Raw genomic sequence first — 6,455 nt, 5'->3', positions numbered from 1 at the left:
TTTATTTTATTTTTTAAAAAAATTTAACATATAACATTCTTCTCCCCCTTTTTTGTTTTTATAGAAAAGGTTTATATTGATGGAATTGTCAGTTTTTCTTTTTGTATCAAGAGCTAACTTTGATGTGTTAAAACTAAGTAAAATGCATTTACTCAATCCAAAGCAGGCATTAAAAAGAAAAACCCCAAATGCTCTCTTGTATCCATTTTAAGAGTAGGATTGGCACTTTCCACTATTACCTGAGTCCTGATCTATCACCCCAGGGAGAGCTTGCCAATCCTGCACTTTCCTGGGGTAGAAAGGCTGCAGTGGGGTTAAGGATAAGGCTCCTTGGGCCTACCTTCTCCCATGCCTTTACATTTACCTTTACATTTGCCGGAAGCTGATCCACCCTTGCTGCTTGACACAGTCGCTGCAGGGAAGAAACATCTGCACAGCTTATCAAAATAACCAAATTTAATTATGTATGTGCCACCAGAAACCCCACATGCAGGGAGGTTCAGGGACAGAAAGTTAGAATGAGCTAAGAGCTGAGAGTGCAGATCAGCACACAGGGCCTCGCGGGGAAGGTCATGGCAGGGTGATATGAAGAGCACACGTTCAGTAATCAGTAGCTGGCCCTGCCCTATAGATAGGCCGAATGAATGATTTCTGCTGATAACTCTTATTACAGGCAAGACCCCTATTTTAAATTCTTCTAGGTAGTTAAGGGGGGTGGGCAGAAGTTCCTCTTTAGCCCCAGGGTCTTGGTTGCCTGTAGCTCAAAATAACCCACACACCAGAGGCAGATCTTGGGGCGCACTTGTCCTGAACTCCCACAGCGGCTTCTCTTCTCTCCTTCGTCCTCCACCCCTTTGTCTTCCAAGATGAATCTTACCTCCTCACCTTCTAATGTTTTTGATTTGCTTTTCGAAGACAGCTGTCTAAAGAAGTTGAACATGAATGGGATAGAAGTTTAAAAACCACAATAAACAATGGAGGAAATGCAATATTCATGTTAGCAATCCCTCACAGGAAAACTTTAAATACTTTATTTCTAAATCGTTGTAATAACTTAGCTCTTTCTACTTTTGAATTTTTTTGTGTGTGTTGCTGAATTTTACACTTTAGGTAGGCAAGTGGGATTTTGAGTAAGTACTTAAAGAAAAAGGTCCTAGTTACATTGAGTAGTATTACTATGTTCCCAGCCGATAGTCCCTCCACTTGCATGCTTTTAAAATCCTATATTTATTGGATTTGTACTTAATAGCCAGCATTATAAGGATACCAAAGAAGTATAAGGCATGGCTCATGCCCACTAGAAGTTTCTAATATAGAGGAAAACGACACATATGCAAACAAAATATAAGAAATTATAGGAGACAGATACTCATAAAACAATTAAATACAATGGACAAGTGAAAGCAAACAAACAATGAAGTACTTAACTGAGTGCTACTGATTATACATGTTAGAAGGTGAAGGACAGTGAAGGTCAGGAGCTGAGAAAGGCAGTCCCTGTTCTAAAGAACATAACCTTCAACAAACCAACACAAAAATGAACTTTAGATATTTATTTGAAAAAAAACCTACCCTGTTTCTTCAATGTTAAGATGTTATCTTTTCCCATTTTAATACAATGGATGTCATAGTCATCTTGCACTGACTTGTACTAGGCGCTGCTGTAAGTGCTTTGTACGCGCGGACTTGTTTAGTGTGGATTATTCAATGGGTGGAAATATCTCACCATTTCCCCTCTGGGAAGGTGCTATGGAACCATTGGTACCAACGGGAACCCGATGGCTGTTCAGGATTCGGGAAGCATGGTGTGTGCAGAAAGAAATAGTGCTCAGAGACGAGACTTCATAAAAATGACATTGCCCACGTTTCCTATCTCCTCAGCCTAGACCAGTGGTCGGCAAACTGCGGCTCGAGAGCCACATGCGGCTCTTTGGCCCCTTGAGTGTGGCTCTTCCACAAAATACCGACTTCTGCGCATGGGCCACGAAGTTTCAATCGCACTGTACATGCGCGCCCGCACGTGGTATTTTGTGGAAGAGCCACACTCAAGGGGCCAAAGAGCCGCATGTGGCTCGCGAGCCGCAGTTTGCCGACCACTGGGCTAGACTGTTGGCCCTTAGTGTCCTGGTTTGTGAGGATCACCCATAGCCCCAACACCCTTGGGCTTCCTGTCACTTGACTGTTCAGTCAGAGGCCACAGAGGCTTCAAAAGAGCAAAGTTTCCATGCTGAGGGCGTGAGGTGACCCATTCAACGTTTACCCTCATCCAGCATCAGTTTTCTCAGCCCTGCAGTGGGTTTCACCTTGGCCAGGAAGGTGTTTCTGATTTATTTACAAACTCTCTCAACTACCAGCGTAAAGTCGAAATACATGACTATGTTGGGTTGGGCTCCTTGGAAACAGGCTCTGAGATGGAGACTGGGGGCAGGTTATTGGAGGTGGCTCTAGGACCACCACCTGTGGGGAAAAGGGGGGGAGGCGGAGAGAGGGGGGACAGGCTGGGCAGAGGTGGTCTGCGATGCAGTTGCAGCAAGGACTCGGCTGACCCCAGGGGGCGCTCTGGAGCTAAGATGCCCTTTAGGGGTGTCCTGTACTGAGACCAGGGGTGCTTGCCATTGCACCCTGGCACTCGTAGGATATGAATAGTGCCCAGGGAGGGGCTGTAACCTTAGAGGAGACGATGACTTTGACTGAGGGCAATTCCTGGGGGATGTTTCAATGTCAAGCTGTTGGCAGGCAACATCCCCAGCAGTTGGGGGAACAAGAGCTTGGGCCCATTAATTCTGAAGCAGTGTCTAGCCATTCCTGAAACATCTGGGTAGGTATTTCCTTTTTCGCAGTGCATGGTCACCCTAGTAAATGACATCATTTGCTTCCTTTGGGAAAGGCTTGGATGTAGATTGGTAGTGTATGTTTATGGTGATGCTGCAAGGTTTTTCCTCAGGGGGACCACCTGTCTTATTATTATTTTTTTAAATAAATATACTTTTATTGATTTCAGAAAGGGAGAGGGAGAGAGAGAGACAAACATCAATGATGAGAGAGAATCATTGATCGGTTGCCTCCTGCACGCTCCCCACTGGGGATTGAGCCCGCAACCCGGCCATGTACCCTGGCCAGGAATTGAGCCGTGACCTCCTGGTTCATAGGTTGGCGCTCAACCACTGAGCCGCACTGGCTGGGCCCAACCTGTCTTTTAATAAAGGAGCTGTGACAGTGAACTGGTGTGGTATGGAAACTGGGTGAAAAGAATGACTTTTCACTTTGATGGCCCCAGACAGGTTTCAGGCAGCAGAACTATAGTTTTAAAGATGAAGGGATATTTCAGAAGTCTGCCCAGGGCCACTTAGGACGGTACCGAATATCCCTGCAGGTCAAGACCTTTGAATACTCAGTAAACATGTCCCCCTTGTCCCTGCCAGTTAAATGCTGCCCCTTGGTCATTGCCATCCCAGGACCCAATTATCATGGAAATCAGGGAGCCATCTCTATGAAAGCATCTCCCCCACCATATCCGGCCACTACTGAGCTTTTCTGTTGCTCCCCTTACTAATGCATGTATTTTCCAATGCCCGAGTGTAGAGACTGTCATCTGGGCCTTTAGGGGCATGGATATTGGGGCTGGGTATATGGATTGCATGGGTCTACATGCTAACATAACTCCACAGTCCCCTCTCCAGAGCATTTCGGGTTTCTTTCTCTACATCATACCAGGGACATTCTGTCATCTCATTGAATACAGACAACCACCGAGTCAGAGTTTCATTTAACCAAGTAAGAAAGCCTCTGGAGTCACTTTCAGTGCTTGAGCTAACATGTAAAACCCAGACTTCCTGGTAAATGCACCCGCATCAATGCATTTAGCCCAATCATGTGCCCTTGGTTTTGTTTGGAACTTGACCAAGAGCCTTTCCGCCTTTCGCAGGTCCTGTCACCTTGGACACCGATGCTGATGTTTGAGGAGCTAATACAGCACCTCGATCTTGGTCTGCATTTGTAGTTCTCTCATTCACAGTGGGTCTACATGCAGGTGCAAGCATCTTACTTTTGTTTGGTCTTCTAATAGAGTTGTGCGATAGCAGTTACTTACGGAAATACACATCCTATCCTATATAATAAAAGCCTAATATGCAAATTGTCCCCTCAACCGGGAGTTCGACCACTTGCTACGATGTGTGCTGGCCACCAGGGGGCAGCGCAGAACATGGCAGCAACACGGCACTAGCAGGGGGCAGCAGTGGAGGTGCTGCTGGCCCCGATGGGACCCAACAAGAGCGGGACTGTGGCGGGATGGTGGAGCAGGTGAGTGGGCAGCGCCAGGCCAAGGCGGGTGCGATTGAGGCCCGATCGCCCCACAGACAGTGACCAGTGGTGGTGGCGGGAGGTGGGGCCACCGCCTGGCTCCTTGGCGCTGAGGGAGCTGTGCAGGGGCCCGATGACTCAGGTGGAGGGGTGGCGCGCAGGGGCCTTGGGGCCCAGGTGCTGCCCAGGGCCCAGAGGTCAGCTGGGACCTGCCCTTCCACACCAGACACTCATGCTTTGATCGCCGGCCAGGCCTAGGGACTGCACCCGTGCACGAATTTCGTGCACCAGGTCTCTAGTTAATTATAAACCACTTTCCTTTATTTTTCCTTTATTATACAATTAGGACATTATATTGATTTTTTTTTGAAATTTGCATAGGTAGGTAATGTTATTTATGAATTGCATTTCACGATAGTCAGGGGAGTATTTAAAACACTAGCTACAAAAGGGGATGATGGGCCTGATAGGGCTGAGAATGGCTCCCCCGCCTTTCAGGCCGCAATCATGTCTGTACAGGCACGTTCACGATGAACCAAAGTGGGTCTGGAGCACAGCCACCAAATGAAATCACTTGTTATCAATCTCCTGAAAGGTGGCTATGGTTAAGTAGAGAATTCAGTGTCCTATTCAGTTTACTTACAGAGCCACGCAGGGTGATATTAATAAGGAGACCTATCAGCAGCGGCAATGAAGAACTATCTAAGAGATGCCACAAGAGCAGGCTGTTTTGTGCTTGAAAAGGCCTTGGAGAGGCAATCTTTTGTGCATCCCTGAGGCGAGGCGAGGGGAGGGGAAGGCAGGGGTGTGCTTTCTTTGCTCCCTGGTCTGCAGGATCCGAATCCCAATTCCTTTCAACGTGTACTCTCTGGGGACGAAGCAGGGAGAAAAGAGTCCACATTAGGTTTGTGAATGAAGGTAGATGTTTGGTCTTGACGCAGGAACTCTAGCTCTGGGTTGCTGCTCAATGCCACTGGCCTGCATTGCTCTAGGGCAGCGGTTCTCAACCTGTGGGTCGCGACCCCTTTGGGGGTCGAACGACCCTTTCACAGGGGTCGCCTAAGACCATCGGAAAACACATATATAATTACATATTGTTTTTGTGATTAATCACTATGCTTTTATTATGTTCAATTTGTAACAATGAAATTGGGGGTCACCACAACATGAGGAACTGTGTTAAAGGGTCGCGGCCTTAGGAAGTTTGAGAACCACTGCTCTAGGGCCTTGGGGCGGGGGGCATACAGGGCACCTGGGAGCAGCACCCCACCCCCTGGTTACTCAACTCCCCCTCCCAGATCTCAACTCTCTCAGGGAAGCCTGCCCTCCCCGCCAGCCTGGTCTGGTTCCTTGGCCACAGATTCCTTCAGAAGCGTTTCTCACCTGTGGTTTCTGGATGTCAGTGTGGGATTGCTGTCATGAGCAGGGACTATGTGGGTTATGTGGGCCCCCTCCTACGACTGGCTCTCCTGCCTGCTTATGCTCCCCCCGTCATCCCAGTACCTGGTGCAAGGTAGGCACGGAGTAGACAGTTGGTGAAAATAAATGTTGCTCCAAATCCCAGCAGCACCAACACCTTCCATGACTGTGAATGTACCATTGCATTTGTAGCCCGTGCTTTTGACAGCTGAGCCTTCTTCTGCCGGTTGAAGAGCGTGGGGACTGGATTTTGCACAAATGGGCGAGTCGGGACAGGTAGAAACCCTCAAAAGCCCCATCCTTGCGGCCATTCAGGCCCCCCTTTCTTCCGCAGTCACCCGGGGCCACCCCCACCTTCCCTCAAACAAACCCAGAGGGAACTGGCGCTGGAGGGCGTGCGTCCTGCGGGGAGGCAGAGGGAGGACGAGGTGGAAGGGCCGAGCCCCGTCCCCCGTTCCTCACGGGGCCTGGCAGGCACCTGCTAAGGAATGACAGTGTGCCCAGGGCCTCCCCGCGGGCAACGAAGAGCATCACAGAGCATCGGAACCACGGCTCTGGGGGGGGGGGTCCCCCCGCGGAGCGCGGGGCAGCTCGGCTTCAGATCAGGGGAGAGGCTGGGGGAGAGGCTGGGGGAGAGGGAGGCTGGGGCCGCATCTCCAGGTAAAGCAGGCGGCGTGCGAATGGCAGCCTCTCTCGCCCCCTCGGGACGTGACCCCGGGCAGATGAGGAGCAGC

General features: G+C 49.4%; 1 long non-coding RNA gene across 1 annotated transcript in view; it reads right to left on the bottom strand.

Annotated features, from left to right (window-relative positions):
• Nucleotides 1-5,159: 5,159 nt before the first annotated feature.
• The window catches only part of LOC106727357, a 19,472-nt gene continuing 18,176 nt past the window's right edge, over nucleotides 5,160-6,455 (bottom strand). The window contains exon 4 of the long non-coding RNA XR_001363530.1: nucleotides 5,160-5,170. This is a non-coding gene — a long non-coding RNA (uncharacterized LOC106727357). The remainder of the gene's footprint in view (nucleotides 5,171-6,455) is intronic.

The sequence above is a fragment of the Myotis brandtii genome, unplaced genomic scaffold (genome assembly GCF_000412655.1).
Source record: "Myotis brandtii unplaced genomic scaffold, ASM41265v1 scaffold412, whole genome shotgun sequence".
Taxonomy (NCBI): domain Eukaryota; kingdom Metazoa; phylum Chordata; class Mammalia; order Chiroptera; family Vespertilionidae; genus Myotis; species Myotis brandtii.
Note: the sequence above shows the minus strand (reverse complement) of the source record. Positions and strands in the feature narration are given on the sequence as shown.